This window comes from Notechis scutatus, chromosome 2 (genome assembly GCF_049901735.1).
Source record: "Notechis scutatus isolate UNSWTSFEM ecotype Mainland chromosome 2, rNotScu1.2, whole genome shotgun sequence".
Lineage (NCBI taxonomy): Eukaryota > Metazoa > Chordata > Lepidosauria > Squamata > Elapidae > Notechis > Notechis scutatus.
The window spans coordinates 159,136,250-159,160,527 of NC_142010.1; the positions used below are offsets into that span (position 1 = coordinate 159,136,250).

The 24,278-nt window shown below is 41.7% G+C and overlaps 1 protein-coding gene across 3 annotated transcripts in view; it reads left to right on the forward strand.

Moving 5' to 3' along the window:
• Positions 1-2,084: 2,084 nt before the first annotated feature.
• The window catches only part of KANK2 (KN motif and ankyrin repeat domains 2), a 74,147-nt gene continuing 51,953 nt past the window's right edge, over positions 2,085-24,278 (forward strand). For 2 of the 3 annotated variants that reach the window (XM_026679638.2, XM_087957084.1), the window contains exon 1: positions 2,085-2,200. The gene's annotated coding sequence lies outside the window, so the exon portion shown is untranslated. Of the gene's footprint in view, positions 2,427-24,278 lie in introns of all 3 variants that reach the window. The other variant, XM_026679639.2, reaches the window with a different exon arrangement.

Genomic DNA, 24,278 nt, shown 5'->3' on the forward strand with positions numbered 1-24,278 from the left:
ACCTTCCGGGACCTGGCCCGACTTCTTCCCTGCCCGCACTGCTCCTGGGTGTCGGACGTGGCGTCATCACGTGGCGCCCACCGACATCTCCAGGGATCAGAGGGCGCGGACGCCGCGGAGAGGAGCAAGAAGAAAGAAGTAAAAGAAAGAAAGAAGTAAAAGGTAAGTAAAGTAAATGGAGGGGGCAGATGGCTGGGCACTATAAAAGGGGCAGTCCAACAGCAGCCTGAAAGCGAAGTTCCAGGATGCGACAGTCGACGACTTTTACCGTCTCCTCCCCCTGCTTTGATGCCACAGCTCCGACTTCAAGCTGCACGTGTTCTGTCCATGTTTGGGAGCACTTATCTATGTGAACAGATGTTTTCAGTCATGAATCTGAACAAGACCAAGCTCAGATCACGCATCACTGATGATAACCTCCATGCTGTTTTGCGGATTGCTACAGCACAAGACCTAAGCGCCAAACATCGATGGACTGACCTTAGGAAAACGATGTCAGCCATCTAGTCAGTAAAGTTAAAAAAAAGGTAATGCCTTGTGTTTTCCATATGTTTAATAAACAGTGTTTGGCAATATTTGTATGTTTAAAAAAAAATTAATGTTTGTTACCAAAAACATTTTTCAATACATTGTACAATAATTGTACATTTGAATATCTACTTGTCATTATTCTGACTATGTTTCTGCTTTCAGAGCTTACATTATTACAAAAAACAGTAATAATTGAATGCAGTGACATTAATTTATGATAATAAAGAGTGGACACATAGACCTACAGATACAACCGGCCCTTTGATGGGGACCAAACTGCTGATGCGGCCCCCGATGAATTTGAGTTTGACACCCCTGATCTAGGAGTACTCATTTCAAAAGATCTGAGCCCCAGAGCTCACTGTAACAGCATTGCCAAAAAGGCATTAAGAGTTGTTAACCTAATTTTGCGAAGCTTCTTTTCTGGTAACATTGAACTACAAACCAGGGCATACAAAACCTTTGCCAGACCAATTCTGGAATACAGCTCATCTGCCTGGAATCCACACTGTATAATGGACATTAGCACAACTGAACAAGTCTAGAGGTATTTCACAAGAGGAGTACGCTATTCCTCAGCTCACAATAGAATACCTTATGCCACCAGCTTGAAATTTTGGACCTAGATAACTACACCGCCTATGGTCTGACCTAAACTTAGTCACAATATTGTCTGCTACGTCCTACCTGTTAATGACTACTTCAGCTTCAACCACAATTACACACAGGCAAACAATAGATACAAACTCAAAGTAAACCGTACCAAACTCAATTGCAGAAAATAGAACTTCAGCAACAGAGTGGTCAGTGCCTGGAACTCACTACCTGACTCTGTTGTTACATCCTCAAACCCCAAAACTTTAACCTTAAACTGTCTACTGTGGACCTCACTCCATTCCTAAGAGGGGGAGTGCATAAGCGCACCAGTGTGCCTACCGTCCCTGTCCTACTGTCCCCATTTATTCGTACTCATTATGTGTCTACTTATACCTGTTTATACTTATATGTTTATATGTTATGTTCATACTTATAGTTTTCTCATACATGCTTAACAAACTAAATAAAATAAAGTAAAGTAAAGTAAAATAAAATAAATGCTGGACAGCCTGGGATGCTTCAACCTGAAGTGCTACTTGAAGGTGGACCCGAAGACACAAGCGGCCCTTCCACTTCTGATTCTATTGGGGGCGGGGGGAGCAGGGACAACATTCTGAAATAGACATGTCTCTGCTACCTACCAGAAGGACTGAAAAGCTACTAGGCTGGAGAGTATTTTCCTCTTTTCAAAGCGAAGAACGGTTTTTCCAAGCCCCTTTTTGATATACAACAATTCCACTGACGAGAAATGCAACCGATCGAGAAAATTGAACCCTCCAGGACTTCTTCGCGTAAAATGCAAAGGTCAGGAGACGGTATGCTCTTCTCTTGGTGCGGGTTAGGAACGGGAACCCTCCCGGCCACTCGTAGTCCACCGAGGGTGGAGTCAGGCAGACCCGCTACTTTCCCCCACCCCCGTCGCTTGGCCCATGCAACGGAGGGGGCGCGGCCTCATCGGGCGGGGGTGGAGTCTCAGACAGTCGCGGGGTCCCTGCTGGGCAAGTCCGCTTCGTTGGCAAGGAGCTCGGCTGGAGCTAGGAGCGGCGCACCGCAAGCGGGAGAGGCCGTTAAGGTACGCCGGCCCTGTTGACCAGTCCTGTCCGATAACTGCTCGACGCGAAGATGCTCCGCTACTTTGCTTTTTGCCCGCAAGCTCCCTCCCCTCTCCCAACTAAACGCCGCTTCTTCTGAGGCTTCTCCCAAATCCCGCGCCTCCGCTGCCTTTGCTTTTCTTCCCCTCCCGCTCGAGTCGAAGAAATGACTCCGCGGACTGAGGGTCCCAAAGCGGCTCGTGAAAGGTAAGCGGGCACTCCTCCTCTCGCTGGTTCCCCTGGCTCGCTTGTGCCCCTGCTCCTTGGATCCCGGCCGCCTTTCCCTTGAGTCGTCGCCCCCGCTCTTTCGCCTCAGATCGGCCTCGATGGCCTTGGGTGGCTTTTGAAAAAGCGAGTCCCTTCAAACTCCAGAGAAATCCTGTCCGCTTGCCTAAATCCCGCCCAAACTCCTTCGCCGTGTTATGGTTTTGATGTAATGTAAGCGCGTTGCTGCTCTCCCCCGCTGCCACCCCCCGGAGCTGGAAAAAGAGCCGAAAAGGACAAACACCATCTGTACATCCCCCACCGCCTTTGATTCGCCTCTCAGTGCCTTTTTTAGGCTGGAGAAAGGCGGGGCTGCCTAGTGTGGTCATCTACAGCTGTTTGCCATTAGAGTGAGGCGCGCGCTCGTTGCGAACGGGTGCGCTGGTGTTTAAAGTTGTTTTCTCCATTCTCTCTTCTCTCCTTTTTTTCTTTCCTTTTTCCCTTTTTTGCTCCTCTGCCTGTCAGGCTGATGTTGATCATTTATTGCATTGGGACGTCCCATAGTGGAGAAACATCTTGGATTTCTTGGAGTTGGCTGCCCACAAGTGGTGGGGCAGGAAAACCCTGGAGGTGGAAGCTCAGCAGCTGAAGGAAAGAGTGCAAAATAAGAAGGGAGTGGAGCAAACTAGATACCTGTTAACCTTGCCCGGACAGTGAAGGAGGGGGTCCTCTCCCCCCCCCCCTCCAAAAAAAAAGCAAGCTGGGCAATAGGAGTCCCTTGGAAAGACTATGGCTTTTGGTTCCCAGTTAATTTTGGGTAGCTGTCTTGAAGGCAAGCCCAACGGCCATATATGCCCCATCCAGTATGAGATCTCCCTTTGTTCCTGAACCTGGCAAACCTGGCCAAGGATGGCTTCCTTTTCTAAAACAGTGATATCTTGAGCCAGAGCTCTAAAGCTTAGCTAAGTGTGAGACCCCCACAAGGACTAGTCCATTAGCCAGAAGGCTACAGTTCTGCAATCCTTTCAGAGGTTAATCATGAAAAGCATCCTGGTTTGTCTTTAAAAATTCATTTAAAAAAAAGTAAACAGCAGCACCCATACTGTGCAATAGAGCTACTTTTCACCCTTCAGTGTAATTTTCTCTAGCAATATTTTTTCATTAACCAGAATACCAATATTTGGTTTGTGTTCAATAACAACATAAAACCTTTGAAACTAATCATCTGAAACTTACCAGGATTTATACTCACAGCAGATAAATTTGTGTTGCAAATTATTTCCAATTCTGCTCCCCCCCCCAAAAAAAATTGGCAATTCACCTTATGGGATCGGAAAGATACTGTTTTCAATATGATATGTACCACCCTATCATAAAAAGCTGTAATTTCAAATTTTAGCTAATTTCAGATTACTCTTAATGGAAAGTAGGATAAACTTGGTTAAAAACTTGCCACACTGAAGAAAAATATTTTCCATTTGGTGTTTTCTAATTATAGTTAAGGGGAACATTTGGGAGTTAGAATTGTAAGGAACAACCAACCTCCTGTCCACAACCTTCTAAGCATGTCACAGGTAGAAAGCAGCCAGTCTGAGCCAGAAACTGGGATTTGCCTCTTAGAAACGTGAAAGCAAATAAGAGAGCCAGGAAAGGAAGGGGACAATATGGGCTGCGTGGAGGTCCCCTTCAGGTGCAACTCCTGGGAGACAACTCCTGGGAGACAGAGCTCTAGAGAAAGGACTAAAATAGGTAGCAGCATTTTCATCTTGGCCAGTGGTGGGATTCAATTTTTTTTACTACCAGTTATGTGGGCGTGGCTTGGTGGGCGTGGCAGGGGAAGGAGACTGTAAAATCTCCAGTCAGAGGTGATATTTGTTGGTTCTCCAAACTACTCAAAATTTCCGCTACCGGATCTCCAGAACTGGTCGGAACCTGCTGAATCCCACCTCTGATCCTCTGATCCAGGCAACCAATTGGCAAAGACCACACCATGACCTCTTCTCCTCCCTATTAGAATTAAGCTGACAGGTTCTGGCTATGCCTATGACAGTGTCTTGATGCAGATTTAGAAATACAGACACTCATTGACCTGACCTGCCCAGGTGTGGTGGTTCCACACACTTCCACAGGATTGGGTAGTTTCTGCCCTGATCTGGTCACCCTTCTCTTAACTGAAGGAGTGCAGGCCACACCAAATAACTGGGGAGACTGCAAGAAGCTTTGAGACCTTCCTATTTTTTATCTCTGAAAATAATAGCAAATACTTGTAAGTCAGGTTTTAGATTTTGGCAGTGGTGTGCTCTTCAAGTTTGTTTCAATTTAGTTTCTGAATGTTTCATTACCAGACTGGGTAACATCATGGAGCAACTCCAAATGAACAACTAATCACACGACCAACTGACCACACAAGACGTTTATAAACTAAGGAGAAGAAGACAAGAAAATCCTGCTGCTGATGTTACCTAGTCTGATAACGAAATGTTCAGAAACTAAATTGAAATGAGCTTGAAGAGCAAACCAATTTCTTATCTCTATTTGTCATAAATGTTCTGGAGCAGAGTGTCTTAGAATCTGTTTCTATGCAAGAGAATTTCCTGTCTAATCTGTAGCCTAATTCCACTGAAGTCTTCCATTCCTGGGTTTGTATTAATTTCATGAAAAAAAAATTTGCTATCTGAATAAGGCTCATTCTTTATTTTGTAGAGACCACTCAAAAGGGTAGGGCCTGCCAAGTGTCTAAGCACAAGGTGGAATGGAGTGTTGTTTCACTCCCTGATGCGTTGCTTGGTGAAAACAAGTTCCTTCAATGCAATTTGAAATGATATGTGTGATCATCTCCATACTGAGATTTATCTGTGGGGAGAGTTAAAAAAAACTAGATATAGTAGTTGCAATTATATGAATTAAGTGGCATCCCTTTTTCATGGGTCATATGTCGACATGCATAAGAAAAAGATGAAATTTCAGTTGCATTGCCATGACCCTCTGCTCAATAGACCATGCCACTTGTGAGTGCAGTTAGAAACCACTAGAGATCAAGCAGTGCTTTATCCAAGAGACCAAAAGGAAAAATCATTCAGTAAGTGTCTTTCTAACTGAGTAAAGAGTTACAAAAATTCCTTGAACTAAAGGGAAGAGTACATGCCATATGCATTTGGTCATTTTCAGAAAAACTGAGTCATATGTATAAAAGGAAAACTGCCTATCAGGATTGCAATTTTCCTATATACAATTTCCCACTGGAAACTGTGGGGAAGGCAGGACAGGTAGTTTTGTAGGCAGGTGCTCTTCTCAACAATTGCAGCCACAGTTTGGGTTTCATGCAGTGTTGGTGGGAGTGATCACTTGCCTAAAGGCAGAAAAAGAGCCTGATTGTGCATACTGCACAGTTTTGTTTTGTTTTGTTTTGTGAGGATTGTGAAACCATCAAGAAGAATTAAGATTATGTTGCTGGTGAAAGTTCCCTGTGAAATCTACAGGGAGCTCCAAATTCAAATTACAATGCAAAGGAAGGCAGGAGTTGTTGTGAATGGAAACATGGCCCCACCCCAAGCCCACAAGGCTCCACCATCACAAATTGCTAAATTGAAGAGTTGCTATGTGAGCTGTACTGTGTCAGAGCTGGAAGAATGTTGGCTTGTTTGCCCAAGGAGATTAATGTTGTAGGAATATAGCAGGGCCATGTTGATGCCAAATTAGGGCAACTATTCCATATTGAGAGGTCCTTGCTAAAGGGTGCAAGATTTTGTAACGCTGCAGTTTTCCCTAACTGGCAGCTTAACAGAGTAAATAAAAAAAAATCTGCATTCAGGGATAACTGTCACACTGAGGCTAAACCTTTCTACTATCCTTGTAAATTGTGTTTGTGGGACAAGGTTACTTCAGGATTTCATGTTCTTGAAATCTTTGAGAAGAAAACTGTCTGTGTCTGAATTTCACTCTCTCCTCTTAAACCCCAGCATCTGATGTTATAATATATTAAATTTATCAGGTGATCAACAAACAATTATGTGGCTTCATGTGGCTTTAAGGTTGTAATTGGACCCCAGGATATTTATGGTAGCAGAAATTTCAGTTATAGATATTCAGTCTTCCCCTGAAAAGTATAATACAGAAAGAAAACAAAAGGCTTTTGGATTCTCAAGCAAGTTTGCAGAGTATTTGACAAGATGATAATAACACATTCACAGGGCAGGAAGCTCCTCTTCCCCTGTAAGCTTCCTAGGAAGGAGATGGTGAGACCTCAGAATGACATTTGTTCATCTCTGGTTACTAACACAGGTCTTATCCCATTTGAAAGGTAGCCAAAAAGTACCTTAGTGCTGGGGGAGGAGAAGTAGAAAGCTTTCAACTTAATGCTTAGACTAGAGGATAGTGAATATCTCACCAACAGAACAGGAGGGAAAGAAAAGACAGTAAACTCAAGGCTGTGTTTGGGAAGGATACAAACAGATATCCTACAGGGGAATTGATCACACTCTTATCTCCAGCGGGTATTATAATAATCAGAGGTCATAACATCACAAATGACTTCAGACAACAGCGATTGACCCTTCAAATAGCCTTGTGTGATGCATTTTTATTCCATTTCTGCTCAGTGTTCAATTCTCTTCTGACATGCTTGCTTGGTCTAAGCCCTGATTTTCCAAGTTATGCTGCTATTATTCTCCAGCATGTCACACCTCTTTCTCCTAGAACCACAAAGGAAAAAAACTTAATTCTTCACGCAATGCACAAGCTCCATCTGCAGAGCTCTCTCCCCAAACCTCCCTATGAACAAAACATTGCCTGCAGGACATCCTGCAGTTCCAAAGTTGTTGGCTGAAGGGCCTCATTGTATAAATGGGCTCTGAGAGTTCAGCAAGATCAAACAATTCACTCTTTCAAGCCAGATGGAGTCACTTATTAAAATCCAATACCCTCCCTCCTTTTGCCCTTTCCCCACTGTGGGAAGAAGTTGAGGTATGGCCAGCATAATTTAACCTTTGCTAAATTTAAATTAGCACTTAATCTCATGCATCCACTTTAGTCACTTGAAGCATAGAGAAAGAACCTAGTGAAAAGTGCCACGTTCTCCACAATACCTTCAGTGTCAATCACCATTATGTAGTTACTTCTTCCTAGTCTTGCAATACATTGGTGTAGTGCTTGTGGCAAAAGATGGGAATTCTTTTATACATTATTTCAGTTATTGCTTTGAGATTTAATAATTTAATTGTGGTTGATCAATTAATGCTTGAATTTCATGTTGATGTGGGTCTTCAGAACATTGTTCCTTTCATACCCAGCTATATAGTGCAGATTGTCTTCCCAAATGGCCTCTTACATAGGCAAGTCACAGAGTCACCAGTCCTTAGAAATCACAAGCAGCTGGTTTATAACTGACTCTTTAGGGAGGGGCTTTTTTTAAAAGCACAAGTGACGGGTGTGAGTACCCAATGTGAATGGAAACCCAGGAGAGTAAAGTAAAAAAATCTTCAACTGTGCTGTCCTTGGAATTCCAATCCCGAGCAAATCCCTGCTGTTTGCTGTTTTGTTTTGTTTTTTTAATTACAAAAATTACCAGTTGTCTGAATGACATTGTGCCTAGTTTGGCTCTGAGGAACAGATCCTGTGCACTCTTTCTGAGATTCATTATTGCATGTATCAACATCAGCCAAGCAAGAAGCCGCCCTCTTCTGCCTTGGCATAATGTTCTGAACATCTAACCATCCTAACCACAAGCCAGAAAATCATTGGCATCCAGCACTGGCCTGAAGCCTGTAAGGAAAGACTGACTTTCTGGAAGACAGCAGAGACTTGAATTGTAAAGCTCTTTTAATTTTTTTCTGCTTCTTATATCCCACTGAATGGCAATATAGCATTTATACAATATTTTATTTAAAAAAAATTCTGCCATCTATCTTAACAGATCAGTACTGATAGGATATACTGAACTTCTGTTATCTGATTTTTCATCCTCGTTTCTTTTTCTCTCCACTCCTATGCATTTTCCTGAACATAAAGATCTGTGAGCATTTTCTTTTTTTAACCACAGAATTCTGGGACTCCAGAAATCCTAGGCTGCAAGTTCTTTTCTAATAGCAAAGAAGCATTATTAATATAATATTAGTATTTTGTTAATTTTAAAAATAAAACCTGCTCATATTAATTAACATTGTTCAGTAAATTAGCTAAGGCAGATTAATTCATAAAGAGAGAGAAAGAGAGAAAGAGACAGAGAGAGAGACAGAGACAGAGAAGTCCCCACTTTCCCAGAATTTGGGCTCACTCACAGCATGGAGATGATGAAAAGACAACAAGAACTATGTATGCAGCAGTGGTGGGATTCAATTTTTTTTACTACCGGTTCTGTGGGCGTGGCTTGGTGGGCATGATGTGGGTTGGTGGGCATGGCATGGCATGGCTTAGTGGGCATGGTGTGGCTTTGTGAGCGTGGCTGGGGGAGGATACTGTAAAATCCCCATTCCCTCCCCACTCCTGGGGGAAGGATACTGCAAAATCCCATTCCCTTCCCAATCCACTAACCTGCTTTCCAGCTCCGTTCTCCTGTGCAGGGCAACAAAAGAAGACCCAGCCGATCAGCTGGGACTTGGGAGGCAGAGAATAGATGGGGGCGGGGCCAGTCAGAGGTGGTATTTGCCAGTTCTCTGAACTACTCAAAATTTCTGCTACCGGTTCTCCAAAACTGGTCAGAACCTGCTGAATACCACCTCTGGTATGCATGTATTAGTGGGGTTCTTTCTGTTTTGAAAGCAAAAGGTTAACAATTAGGCAGAGGTGAGTTGGACAGTTTCTCTATGTTCCAGGGTAGGAAAATCCTATGGAATTTTCTGTTTCCCCTGTCCATGTGTACATCTCATGTTAAGGTCTGCATATCTCCAGCCCTGCTGGGCCAGAGTGAAGTATGTTTATGCCCAGAGATATGAAAGTTGACCTATATTGTTCTGGTGTTTCTTGAGGGATAAAACTGACATTCAGGTTTCCCCCCATTTGCTCCTATATATGATATATTTCTATAAGTAGAGGAGCAGGCAAGCTTTGGTCTAATGTTCTCTGTTGATGCTGAGGGTGCCATTGGAAGAATATACCTGGGTATGTTTTAGCTAGAGCTCTTTAGCTCTTGAGAATAATCCTGTTTCATTAAGAATGTTAAGTGGCTTATTTTCTATCTCTAGCCCTTAGCTTCAGACTAGCATTCCAGCCCTAAGAACCAGATAGCCTTAGCAAATCTTTTTGAAATAATTGAAATCTCAGTATATGAAGGGTGGGGGCTTATGCCATGTTTTGAAAGGATCTGAGAAGGCTGATTGAGAAAAGCAGACTTTCAAGGTAAACCCAACCAACTGCTGGGCTCCCAGCCTTTGCAGGCAAGACCTAATTTAATCAATGTGTATGAGTGGCAACTGGATGAAACTGCTTTAAAGAGGCAAATACTTCTGCATAGATTTCAAAGTGCAGAGCTGTGCAGGCCAGAATAGCAAAAAATGTGGTAGATGAACTATCTATCTCTTTGTGCATGACTTGCCTTCTAAATGCTTATCCAAGCCACTCTTTCAGATTAATTTGGAGTAAAAAAAGATTAAACTATTGATGTTCTTTTTGATAACAGAGCTGTACTATTAAGTCTATTCTACAGATAAGTCTGTTTAAACATTTAAAGGAAATAGAGGAATTGATGCCTTTAGCATGTCCATCTTGTATAATGTCTCGATTCTCCATTTAAACCAATTCACTGAAACACTTGGGAGGTATAATATTTCCATGATATGCATATATCCACTTTTTGTCCTATCATTTGCATATTGCATATTTTTAAAAAAAAATTTATGTCAATATTTTAAATATATCTTATCTCACCCATTCCCCAATAAACAAAGTGCATGCAAGTAGTAACAAAGTAATTTCCCCCTTCCTCTTTACTTTTACCTCTAGAGTTGAGGTGGACCCTGTGGCATATGTTCCTCTTCCAAAGTTGAACATAGAAACATGGAAAAAGTCAGAGGTATAGTGAACTCAAGTACTGGAAAACAGCAAGGAGAGATGGGAAAATATTCTGAATCCCATAATACTGTCGACTTTCATCTGACTATTAGAAGAGTCCAAGTGAATAAAGAGGATAAGGAAGAAGAAGTAAATGCTGTTTTCTTTTTTTACCAGGTGCTCTTCTAAAACATCCCTTTTTTTCAGTTTGTTTGAAGAAGTACCAATATTAGAGAAAAAGGAGATCCACCACCAAATCATGTTTGACAAATAGCTAATGTAGACTAGTTAAGGCCAGTTTTGTTTATTTTAATTATTTCTGAGAAAATTCAAATTCTAAATCTAGAATAACCAAAAGCTGAAGACCAAATCTTATGATCTAATGACGTGCTTTGAGTCTCTTTCATTATCATCAATCTCTGCTTTCTTTAGATCAGCACTAGGGACTCTGGCATGTCTTCTGTTTTAGAAAGTAATGCTGAATGCCAAGCTTGATCTCTCTCCTAATGGAATTCATAAAGCTTGTTCTCTTTCAGAATCTGGAAATCAAAGCTAAAACCAATGATAACTTTGCTGTGTATCTTCTTTCAAATGTTCAAGAAATTTTGTGCTGGAAAAGTAATTGCATGTATATTCAGAGAATATTTTTGTCATATGGAAGTTTGTTTGTTTATGTATTTATTCAATTTCTATAGCTGCCCATCCAGCCAATGACTGTGGGTGGCTTACAATTCTAAACTTATGAAACTGTAACTCTAAACTTATGATACTGAATAACAATAAATATATTTTGTAAAAACTCATAGACAAACCATGGGTATATAGACTTGAGTATCATTTTAGAAGCAGACTGGAAAGTAGACAGGTCAGATTGCAGCTGACTACTCCAATTCTTCCATTGCATTATACTGCTTCTTGTAACAGGAAGCTACATTTATTGCATAAAATAATGTTGTAGTCTCAGTCTCAGACATTAGCCAAATCAATCCTAGCTCAGCAAAATGGCTAATGTGAAGAAAGAAGTCATACATTTTGCATCCCTGGCCTAATAAAATATTTGCTAAATTGAATTAAGTTCAGTTACTTTTCATGGAGTCCAAGAGTGCATAGTCCCCTTGCCTTGGCTCTGAGGCATTCTGCTTGCTGCTTGCTGAGGAGTTTGGAGCCTCCATCTCAGGTCCAATCCTATGCAAACACTTATATGCCATATGGAAGAGGAACCTGAGGAAGGTAAGTTACCTGCCTGGCTCCAGTTGGCCCACTGCTTTCCATCTGGCCTCTAGGCTCTGTGCCTATCTGTGAGGAGAAGGAAAGCTAACAGGTTTCCTTCACCCCTGGGGGCCCAGTATGAACCCTTCTAAGGCAGACACATAGCCGTGGCTGCTGTTAATTGTGGTGGCAATGCTCTTCAATGCAAACCTGTGCAATGCACAGGGAAACGGTAAAGGGGAGAGGAGCACAGCACCCTGCAAGCCAGTCAGTCAGCAGTGAAGGAGAAGAATCCTCTTGCCATTCCTCCTCCTTGCTTTCCTTTCTCTGACACCCATAGCAGCTAGTGACAATCACCCTGGATTATTGTGAGGGCAGTGATATTAAGGCAGCATACATTCTTCCTGTGTTGAGAATGGGAATTAAACCTACCTTGTGCATGGACTAAAATGATTTTTACTGAAAAGTATGATTTGCTGGAATCTCTGAAAATGCAGAATTACTTGCATCTCTTAAATGCAATATTGGGCACAGCTTTTCCAGGTACAAGGCTTAACCTCCACTGGATGCAGATAACAGCAGACAGGGCAAATTGTAAGATAAAGCCCAGCCCAACAGTCAGGGTGAATATCAATGCGACCGGGTCTGTTTCAATGATATTTTTTCACCTCACCGGGCTGCCCCAGTTGTTGCTATTTATCCAACAGCTGTTAGTGCTGGCCTTCCTGTGGTCTACATGCACTTACCCTTCCCCATTCCAAAGTGATGATGAGTATCAGGGAACTGGGGAATTGGATCTTGCTTCTTCAGCTATTTGTCTTCCAACATCTGACAGAGCAAGTACATATTTTTACATCTGACAATGTCAGCTATCACAATCATCTTTCCCCTTAAGACTTCCAATGTTGCCAGTAGAGAGTTCTTCCATCCTGTTTCCATAACAGTATGAAGAAGTTAGCTACTCAGCTGCAAAAGGGGCCCACAAGCTGAATGGGACAAAGAATTTGGGTTTCCCTGCTCCAAGAACAATTATTCTATCCTCAAAATGTGCAATGTCCTACCAAAGACAGTTCAAGCACATGTTTTTCTTCGTGGGAACATTTCCTTGATACTGAGTCTCTTATATTTGAAAGGAGTAAGAGAGGAATTTCAAAGAGCATAGAAATCTTAACATTTGAAATGCCTAAGATGGCTTCCTGAGGGGTGATCATATACCAGTGAGGGAAATTATAAAATACAGCTCCATATGAGGTTTCAGATGATGCAGTGGGCTGTAAGAGTAACTTCGAGGAACAGGAAGAAGAGCTACAACCAGGACAATGGCCAGGTAAGAAAAATCTGAGTCGAAAGGAGGAAAATAATTTGAGAAAGTGTCTCAAATTTGACCGTCCCTGGTACTCTTAATATAAAAGCAGGGAGAAGAGAGACACATTCAGACTTTGAAGATTCCTTTACTGTAACCTTATAATATTAGCATCCATAACATTGGTTTCCTGATCTGGACTATCCAAAGGCTGGCATGAGCTCTTGCATTTTCTGTACTCAGTTTGTAAACTTTTTCTTCTTCTCAGTCAAGTCTGCAGCTGACTTCCCACTGATCAAGATAATAGGAGATTTCTAATGTGATAGTGGAGGGGTCCTCCCACCCAAGCTTCACCTTCGTTTCTTATCTGGAAATATTTTAGCCACAAATTGCAATTTACTTGCTTTCTTTTTCTTCTTCTGAGGAACATCCTACATATTATGGGCACTGAATTTTCTATTTTGGTGTTCTTTTTACATTTCAAAGAGCTATCACTAGGAAGAGAGAGAAATTTAGACTGAGACAGTAGAAGGGGATATGTTAATTTTTATTACCATGCTTCATCAATAGCCTCCCATTTTTAACTTAATATTTGTGAGAAGTTCTCTTTACTCTTGTTTTCAGAAAACAATATAGTATTTACAGCCTATGTTACACATTAATTTTATATATGCACATAAATATAAACAAATCTGAGATAGACAATGTATGGCCTCATCGGCACATGCCACTTTTGGCTTAATTTAAAGGTCCTCTGCAAAGAAGTAATTTTAGCAAGGACAGTCTGGGTCTTTCACAGCCTTTGTGAAAATAGCTGTCAGAAAGCAGGTTGTCTGAAGAGATGGTGTGGCCTTTAGCCTATTCTGTTGGAAGGTACAGGGTTAGGCAGGCTGATGAAGGACATCAAAGTTATTTGTCAAATGTTGAAATCAGATTGCACTCTATGGTGCTTGAAATAGAAGAGTTTCAACAAACTAGAGAGCCAGTGATTAAAGTATCAGACCAGAAAGTGGCAGGGGAAGGATACCGTAAAATCTCCATTCCCTCCCCACCCCACTAATTTTCTTTCCAGCTCCATTCTCCTGTGCAGGGCAACAAAAGAAGACCCAGCCGATCAGCTGGGACTCAGGAGGCAGAGAATAGTTGGGGGCAGGGCCAGTCAGAGGTGGTATTTTCCAGTTCTCCAAACTACTCAAAATTTCTGCTACTGGTTCTCCAGAACTGGTCAGAACCTGCTGAATACCACCTCTGGACTGGTTGCTGTAGGGAAAATAGGAGGAGGGAATGTGAGCTATGTTCCTCCCCTTGAGTTATTTGTAAAATAATAAAAGCTGTGTATAAATGAACTAAGTTAAATGTGTGGTAACGCTAAAATTTTTGCAGCTCTGAAATCTTGGCAGCATGCTATGTAATTATGGTTATAAAATAGCAACTTAGGATATGGAAATCAAAGATTTTCCCACTTCTGCTTTCTTTCAAGATGGGACAATGTTAAATCTCTCCAAGAACTTTCCCATCTGCTCCAGGTATTCACTTGGCTACTTGATAGAGTCAATCTACATATTGCAAGAATATTTGTACATATTGAGGGATTAAATTTCACAAAAACAAGGGGTTTCTACACAATAGGTAAAAGATCACTGCGCTTATCTTTCCTGTGCCGATTAAGGCATATTTTGCCTTTTGTAACTGAGATAGAAAATGAAGGAAAAGAAAATCTCACTTCATAAAAAGTATAAAAGTACCCTGAGTATGCATGGAAAAGTATTGTAAGGGAGGAAGGTAGATGTATGGGCCACAAGCACGGCTGCCCTCATTATGATATGGCCTCATGGAGGTCCCATTACACTGTTGGAAAGCTATCCTGGGTCATTAAGTTGAATCAGCCTCTCCCCAGTCAGCTGCTCTACGTAGGTGTTGGCCGTCTGGTATCATCCAGCTTGTGGCAGCTTTATGAATTGTCTTGGGATGCTACCAAAGAGTGCTTTTAATCTAACACATTTATCTTCCTCCTTGTATGTAATGATTCCATTTTCATTCTGAAGCATGGTCAAGAGGCCATGGAGCATTTTTGGTTATTGAGGCAGCAATTTCAGAATAGCAGCGTTGTTAAACAGAGTTGTTTGGTGAGGTGTTGATGGTTTTTCTTTTACATCTTGTATAAAATATTTTTTTCCTTCGGCATCTAGCATTTAAATGTGAGGGAACACTGAATTAGACACTTTAGAAAGTTAAATTTCTAACTTGAACTTCATTGAACAAAAGAACAGGGAGAACTAGCTGGATTTTGGCAGCTGTGTTAAAGGGAAAGTCCCATGATGTTTTTTCCTCTTTAGATTGACAATATACAGATTAAGAAAATGGAAATAACTAAAAAGAAGCAATGCTTTTCTCTTGATGGTGTCATAAGAAACAAAACCTTTCAGTTGCAAGCTTATGTAGTAGTGCCTGAAGGAAAAGGAAGAACATTGGAGTAGCAAATAATTCATACATTCATAACAGAAGAATCATGTTAGTCTATGGTAGCTAAAATCAGGAGTCTGTAGCACCTTTTCAGCCTAACCAGTTTTATTGAAGGATACAAGCATTCAGGAGCTGTAGTTCGTTTCATTAGGCTCTTTATGATTGTAAGGAATGTGAAGGTTAATTAAAACAGAGGAGGGACAAGTTCTCAGCAGAAGCAACTCTCCACAAGGCCCACTAGATAAGGATGACAAGCAGAAACAAGAGATACAGAAAATATTCGGCACTTACTATTCATAAATAATAAAGAAGAAATCAAGATAAGAATACAAGGCTAGCTGAATAGGTGAAAAGAGGCACAAACTCTGAAGAGCAGAAGAGAAAGAGAAGAGTTGGTAGGTTCTTCTTATTAGAACAGAAATGAATGCATTCAGAAGCAGAGATCAAGGATATGATCAGAGTTGGTATTCAGCAGGTTCTGACCAGTTCTGGAGAACCGGTAGCAGAAATTTTGAGTAGTTCAGAGAACCGACAAATACCGCCTCTGACTGGAGATTTTATAGTATCCTTCCCCTGCCACGCCCACCAAGCCACGCCCACAGAATCAGTAGTAAAAAAAATTGAATCCCACCACTGGATATGATAGAGATAGACCATCACTAGTTGCACTTCCATGGATAACTACATGTTGAGTGCAGTTGGTCAGCCAGTTATGAATCCATCTGGTGGTGATACTACTGTATCTATCTCACATTTTTTTTTGTATCTTACCAAGAAATAGGTTGTGGTTTATTCTGTCAAACGCCTTATTCAAGTCCAAGTATACTATGTCCACAGCATTTTACAGGTCCACTAATTTAGTCGCTTTGTCAAAAAAAGGAAATAAGGTTTGTCAGGCATGATCTGTTTTTGTTAACCCTTGCTGGCTTCAAGTAATCACTTGAAGAAGGTGATCACCTTAGAAGGTGATTACTTAGGAAGGAAGCTGAAGAAATTGGGGGATGAAGTATTCTTATTTTTTTTAATCCATAGAAGAGTGAAAAGTGAATTTCTAGGTAGAGATATAGTGCTGATGAGGCTGTTTTGACTTATCATGTGGATGATTAAGTGCTGGCATTAGATGGATTGCATCTCACATAGACTGGGAATAATGTATTGATTTGGAGGGCTTTAAAACTGAATCCTGTGGGATTTGAATATAGAAACTCAGAAATGCAGCTATCAAGTAACGATGTGTGCATTAATGAAATAAGTGCATAAATACCTGCATACTAGTTTTTAATATTTGATCCAATACAACCACCAAGACTAGAAACCTCTCAAAGAAGTCTGAATTTTCAACTACTGCTATGTCTTCTGGCCATGAATTCCATAGTTTCTCAATGGGGTGTTTTGAAGAAATACTTTTGCCTGCTGTGCACATCTCCTCTTCAGTCTTATTACATGACTGTGGGTTCTACTACTACGATTAAGAGAAAATATTTCCCACATGCCTTTTCTTCATTCTAAGTGAAATCTTACTTTTGTATTTTCTCTCTTTTGCTTGTCCTTTTTCCTAAATAAAAGGTCCCAAAAGAAATCTTTCCTGGTAGTCATACAGCATGTTTTCTGGCTGCAACAATATATTTTTACGAAGCATTCAAAACTTTGCACACCACCACAGAATCTTTTCTGACTTGATCATGGCTAGATCAGCTTCTATCACTGTATATGTATATGTGACATTGGATTTTTTAAATTTTTTGCTTCAGTGGTATCACTGAATCACTGCTTACGTTGAACCACATTTGGAATGTTGTGGAGGGATAGTTCTGGAACACTTCACTGTTCTTTTCTAAGCATTGCTCATGGACAAACATAGTACATCTATAATTATCTCTAATTCTGAAACAATTTGTGAATTGATTGAAAGAATGGAAGTTACAGAAGGATATTTAACTGCTCCGCTGCTTTCCTACTGCTAGTAGGAGTTCCTAGTAGATGAAGGACTACTGTTGCTACCATTGTGGAACCATTTAGATTTTTAAATTCTATACATTTGTTTATAGTAAAGTGGGGGGATGTGATGATAAAAAAATTTGGAAGGGTAATCCATAGGATTTCTGTATAGGTAGTCCTTGACTTACAACCATTCATTTAGCAACTGTTCAAAGTTATAACAGCATTGAAAACAGTGAGTTACAACCAGTCCTCACACTTATGACTGTTGCAGCATTCCATTGTCATGTGATCATAATTCAGGTATTTGGCAACTGGCATGTATTTGATAGTTGCAGCATCCTAAGGTCACATAATTGCTGTTTGTGGCTTCCAATAAGAAAAGTCAATAGGTGAAGCTGGATTCACTTAATGATCATGGGATTCACTTGGGTGGGTTGCTGGGGGTTCGCAGCTAAGATTCTGTGCAGTTTGGAGAACCCCCAAATCCCACTCCTGGCTGGCCCCACCCATCCCTCCCTCCCCACCCATCCCTCCCCTCCCCACGCGGCCTGTTTTGGATGCAGGTAAGTGCAGGGCGTGTGCGGAGGCTCAGAGAGGGCGAAAAACAGGCCTCCCAGAAGTTTGGGAAGGCTGGAAATGGGTGCATTTCCAGCTTCCAGAGAACCTCCAGAGCCCGGGGAGGCCATTTTCACCCTCCTGGAGGCTCAAGGAAAGCCTCCAGAGTCGGGAGAGGGCAAAAATGCCCCCCCCCACTGTGGTGCAGGAGGCCAACTAGGCCACAGCCATGCCCACCCAGCAGCCAGGCAGAAAACCCTTTGCTAAAATTTTTGAAGCCCACCACTGGATTCACTTAACAACTGTGGCAAAAAGGTAGTAAAATCAGGTGTGACTCTCTCTCTTAACAAGTACGTCACTTAGCAATGGAAGTTCCAGTCTCAATTGTAGTCATAAGTCATAAGACTAACTGTACTCACATAATTAAGTAGAGGCACACTACAAACCTTACCTGACAATATTCTAGGTACCAATTTTAGAGCAAGTGCAACATATAAGGATAATTTGGATAAAAAACAAACATCTAATGGGGGAAGCCATTTTGTCTCTATTTCAGATAGCTCTGCTCTCCACAGAAGCAGTTTTTAATAATTTAAAAAATATTCATCTTCATTGATTAGTATACATTGTTACATTCTGTTCCAAATAGGGACTTTGCATGATTGAATTCTGAGCATGTTTATAAAAAATGCAAAATCAAAGTTTTCAGAATCAGTTGCTACATTATGAGTGCTTAATATATTCTACATTCTGTTGAGTTGTAAATTCTTCACTCCAAGACTAAACTTGGAATATAGTGATTCTGCATACTTGTTAAAGAACTAGTTGATGAATGTATTGATTTGGCAGATTTATTTATTTAACTTTTTCACCTTTCTCTTTCCTGGAGAGAGAAATCATTAAAATGTGTTTTTAAAAGCCTGTATAATAAATATAATGAAAGTTCATATGACTTGCTTATCTCAGAATGTCTCATGGAAGCCATGAGATCTATGGAGAAACTGAATTAAATGTCCTTCTTAATCACCCTCAAATTAAATTCATTTTCTGGATTTATATAGCAAAGATTTGAAGTTTGCCTTCCAACTTGTACTGAAAAGCATCCATTATAAGGTAGTAATTTTATGGTAGTAATGTTGTACACTTCTCTGATATAAAGTGTTGTTAGTAACTTTCATGTGTCCATTTGGTGAAGGAAAGGAAAAATAAAGATATAGCGGCATCATTATAGCAAACTTTAGAAAACATTAGCCAATTGGTGATAGCCCTGTCTATTTCAAATTGATTGAGGCTGAAGTATTCCCTCAAAATCTTTCTAAATTACATTTTAGTTAATGAATTACATTTAATATTTAATTAATTACATTAACTTAACCTTTTCCTTCTTTCAGGAAAAAATGTAAATTAAAATGCCAGGCAAACAGTCTTGTGTTTGGAAAATAATAGGTTGCTATGGGGATGGTTGCATGAGATTTGATTTTGAAATTATAGCAAATATTTTGAGAAGTCTCAAAAGTTTACCATAGCACAGTATCAGTAGCTTGTAAAATCTGTATTCTAATGGGCTGTGTGAAATGAGGTTTTTCCAAATTCTGGGACTGTTGCATAGCAACAAACCCTATGAGGGTAGCCTACCAGCAGAGATATATTAGAGCACTAGATCAAACATATAAATAAATAGCTGGATACCTGTGTTTTGCTATGAAACTATGTGATTGGACTTAGTTTTGGGGGAGGAAAATAAGGAGAAAAAAATCCTGCCTCTGCCTACCAGCATCCCTTGTATTCATCCGGATAGCATCCTGTCAGTGTGTGAGAGAGTTGAGGGCTGTTTGGAAACTGAAACAGTATTTGCTGTGTGAGCAAGAAGGAGACAGCAAGGAGCCTGGGCACGGCTTAAGTCAACTGTTTTGTACTAAAACTGCTTGCTGCTGTGAAACTAAAACGGAAACTGAAACTCCTCTCCTCTGCTTGTGTTTTGCAGGTGGGGAGGGGGAGTAGAACTCCTTAGCATCAGTTAATAATAATATATGAAATCAGGGGTGGGATTCTACCGGTTCAGAACAGTTCTATAGAACCAGTTGTTATAATTCTGCCCAGTTCGGAGAACTGGTGAATCATGCTCCTGACTGGCCTCATCACTCTCTGCCCGCCCCTCACCTTACCTCCCAGTCAGTCATTATCACGCATGCACAACATCATGTGCATCACTGACTGCATTCTCCCCCGCCCGACCTGTCCCGCCCAGTCACTTCTTACGGTATTTTCCCCCTCCCGCCAATGAGCTGTTCCGACTATCAGCTGTGCCAGGAGTCCCCTCGCTGTCTTACTGTTTTACCCAGGAAGCTTCCCTGAGGCCCAGAAGGCAAAAAGGGGCACAGGGGGGTGCTGTGCGCCTCCCTTGCACTCTGTTTTTGGCCTTCCTGGGCCTCAGGGAAGCTTCCTAGGAGCAAAAATGCCCCCCAGGAGGCCAAAAAATGGAGCAAGGGGTACTACTACAAAAAGCCATGCTCACCTAGCCACGGCCACAGAACCAGTAGTAAAAATATTTGCATCCCACCCCTGCTGATGTTACCTTGTTGGCTAATGAAACATCTCCAAGCAAACAACCAAGCTCAGATTCAACTAGGATTCCAGCTTAGACATCTATATATTCTTTTTTGTTAGGAGAGTGTACAGCATGCAAAGGTGGAGGAGGAGAAGAGGAAAGAAAGTTATTTCCATATCCCAAAGCTGGGCAGGGTTGACATTTTAAGAAAAACTGAATGAAGGCTAATGTTTTAGAATTGAAATGAATTATGTGGAAGTGCATAATTAAGCTCCATTTGCAGCTGCAACAACCTCCTGCAACCCTCTGCCAGTGAAAACGGTGGCCCTTCTGAGCTCCGTTTTTACTGGCAGAGCGCTCGGGCTGCCACAGGTGCCCCCAATATGTGTGATGTTGAGCTGGCCACGCCCACCCTGGCTACACTGACCCTGGCCCCCTGAGGTCAAACACAACCCTGATGTGGCCCTCAATGGAATCGAGTTTGACATCCCTGGAGTAGATTTAACATTTTTATTATAGTTTGGAATCATGATATTAAAGTCCCAAGGATTTGGAGGATGCCAAGATGCCTTGTGGTGTTCAGCCAGTGTATGGGAATTGGATAGTTAGGTACCAATTGTGAGCTGTCCCCTTAAGGGAATGCATCATGGTAAATGTAGTTAAGGTATCCTGGGAAATGTAGTCCATATCACATGACCACATCTGTATTCCTGATTGGCCACTAAATTGACCCTCAAGGGGTTGGAGGAGTTATCCTCACTCTTGGCTAAACTCACGGACTTGTGGTAATTGTTCTATTTCTAACGCTGTGAAATGAGGGAAAAAGGATAGAAGATAAACCATCCTACAAGACAGATATGCAAAGGATTAGTCATTAAAGAAGAACTTCATCACAAATGTGAGTTATGAGGATACCTGATGAACCAATAAAAGTACTTTGTAATGGATGTTTTGTGGAGTTTATCTACCTGCATCTGTACAGGATACAGAACACTAAAAAGATGGCTTAATTTGAAGTCCTGAAGCCCATCAGTATACAGACTGTTAATTTGGATTTGTGATAAAGCAAAGTAATGTTGAAACCAGGAGTGAATGTAGAATGCTAAGCTCTGTGCCTCAATTCGAATTGCAGGGAGGGGCAATCCCCCCCTTCCCCTTTCACACAAGAGACTCTTCAAATATCCTATGCTTTCAAACGCAATCAAATTTGTCTCCTTCAATCCTTTTTTTTTCTCTTCCTCTACTGAGGCTGGATTCCTTTGTCTTTGTATCACGCCAGGAAGGGGCAAATTTCCCCTCCTTTTCTCTTCAGTGAAGGAAGTGCTGTGTCTCAAATTACAACTGCTAACTGGGAAAGAGCCAATTTGTAAAACAAAGGGAGGAGCCAGGTTTTACCCATCAACCCTGCTTCTCCCCAGTTACTACCTACAAACTTTTTTTTCAAATGCAGATGAAGGAACTCAAAGTAATCTCTTCTTGTGGTCTAAGGAAATAAGAAACTGAAGCTACAATTCTCAGCAGTTGGAGAGGGTTTGCCTTTTTTTCTATCTTTTTCTGTTCCTATGTTCAGCAGGAAGTGAACAATAAAGATACCTTGCATTCCTTGTCACCATAGAAACGGCCTGCCACGAGGCAGACCCCTTTGTTTCAAAGCTCTTTACAAATGCAGAAAGCATTCCTTCGCTTGTAAAAACCTACAGTGACTTCCTTTCTCCTCCCAAGCAAAGGAATTTGATCTTCTTTTTCTCTTTATCTGTGCAACGTATATTTTAAAAGGCCCCTTGGATGTTGGGTAAGGAATTCCCCCCTCTTTTTCTCTTCAACAAGGAAGTGAGACCTAAGCAAAGCAGCCCACAGTTACATCTGGGGCTCAAAGAAAAATCTCCCTGAGTTTTCCAATACGTGTTTGCATTGATAATCCCTTTTTGAAACTATTGTGGACAATGTAATCAATTTAATTCAAATGTTCCAAGATTAACTGCAACCCAACAGACCTAAGCAAAGCAGCCCACAGCTACATCTGGGGCTCAAGGAGAAATTTCCCAGAGTTTGATTTTTTTTTACACAGTTTCTCAAATTTGACCAGAGTGTTTATCCAATGACAATCCCCTTTTGCATTTATTGTGTACAATTTAATCAATTTAATTCAAGGTTCCAAGATTAACTACAACCTAACATGGGCATAGCAACAGCGTCTTCCAGACCCTCTACTGCCACCTTGTGGAGCAAGTGACAAGAATAGGTATATTTCTGTGTTTAGCCCTCCAAGTCTTCAGACTTTGATATGCATATTTCTGTGTTTAGCCTCAAGTCTTCAGACTTCGCTACGCAACCTCTAGTGCCCCCTAGTGTAGCAAGCTCACAATGCACCCTAGAAACAGCCATATCTCCCAGAGTCTGCAGTGCCACCGACGTGCTCAAGTATTAAATCCAGCAGCAATTCTACTTTCTGCTACCTGCTTGCAGTGCACCCTAGTACAAAAAAAGGGAATTGCATGGAAACTCACTAAATTTTCCAAATTCACCTTTGCCAATTTGAAACATGGCAACTTCTTCAGCCATGAAAGATGTCCCTAAAGTACCAGATGACTCGAACTCTCCACCCACCCTTGATGTAAATGTGGAGTCATACTTGAGGGAAGATTGGGACTGGGAGTATCGACACCATACAAATTCGTGGAAGAAGCTGGAGAAGATCTGCGATACCCCCACACACAGGCTGTCCCTCGAGATAATCTGCACATTGCAACATGATCTATCTTACCTTTGTGTACAATGGAGAGACAGCGAAAGTGAACTCAAGTTCATCCAGTCAAAGCTGGGTGACCCAAAGCTCCAAGAACACATTGAATGCTTCGAGGAACTACACAAGGAACACGAAGACTGTGTTGAGGAAAGCAATAAAGCCCTCCAGGCAGCGCTCCTCGATGCGCTTCAAAAGGAACAAGGAGCAAGGGAGAAGGCCACATCCGAACTAGGTCTTCAATCACAAGCAGCCTCCTCCCACCATTCTAAGAAAGCCTCCTCCCTCCATCCCAAATCAGCTAGATCGCAGGCAGGTTTTAGTGTCTTGTGCCAATTCTCTGCTGCCAGCTCTCACCATCCTTCCAGAACATCCTCCCGTCGTAGCCGTGCATCTACGTCCTCCAAAGCAGCAAGTTACGCTGAATGAGCTGTAGAAGCCCAAGTTGAAGCTGCAGCAGCAGAGGCAGATTTACATATTACGACAGAAGCGATACGGCAGAAGGCTGAAATGGCCAATCAACAAGCAGAAATGGCCAAACAACAGGCAGAAATAGCCAAAACTCAGGCCCAAGTGGAGTTATTTGAACGACAAAGAGAGACGGCAGCAAAAACAGCATGGGCTGCAGCATGGCAGAAGGTGGCCAACGCTGCCTTCTTCAACTTAAACCACAGAAAGTTGGAAAGAGAGAGCCCAGATAAATGTGTCAAGGCCTACTTGGGCAAGCAAATTGACCCACCAGTTACATCAAAGATTTCTCAACAAGTACACGTGCAAGTCGCCACAGTTGCCACACTTAATCCACAGGCAAAAGAGTTCCTACCACACCCTCAAGGCAACTCTAACGCAGATATGCGTCAAGACGAATGTGCTACCCACACCCGGCAGCAAGAGAGACCACCTGTGCATGTAAAAAAGGATCACAACCTCCTCATAAAGTACCCCGAGGAGAACCACGAACCATCTACAACACATGCCCTCAAGCCAGAACCTACGAGGATGCTGACAGCAATGAGCATCCAGCCGCTCTGCATCCAGACTCCGAGCCACCACAGCAGACAACACATAACCCTTCCCCGGACAAGAAGCCTCAACGTGCTACAGAGGCAC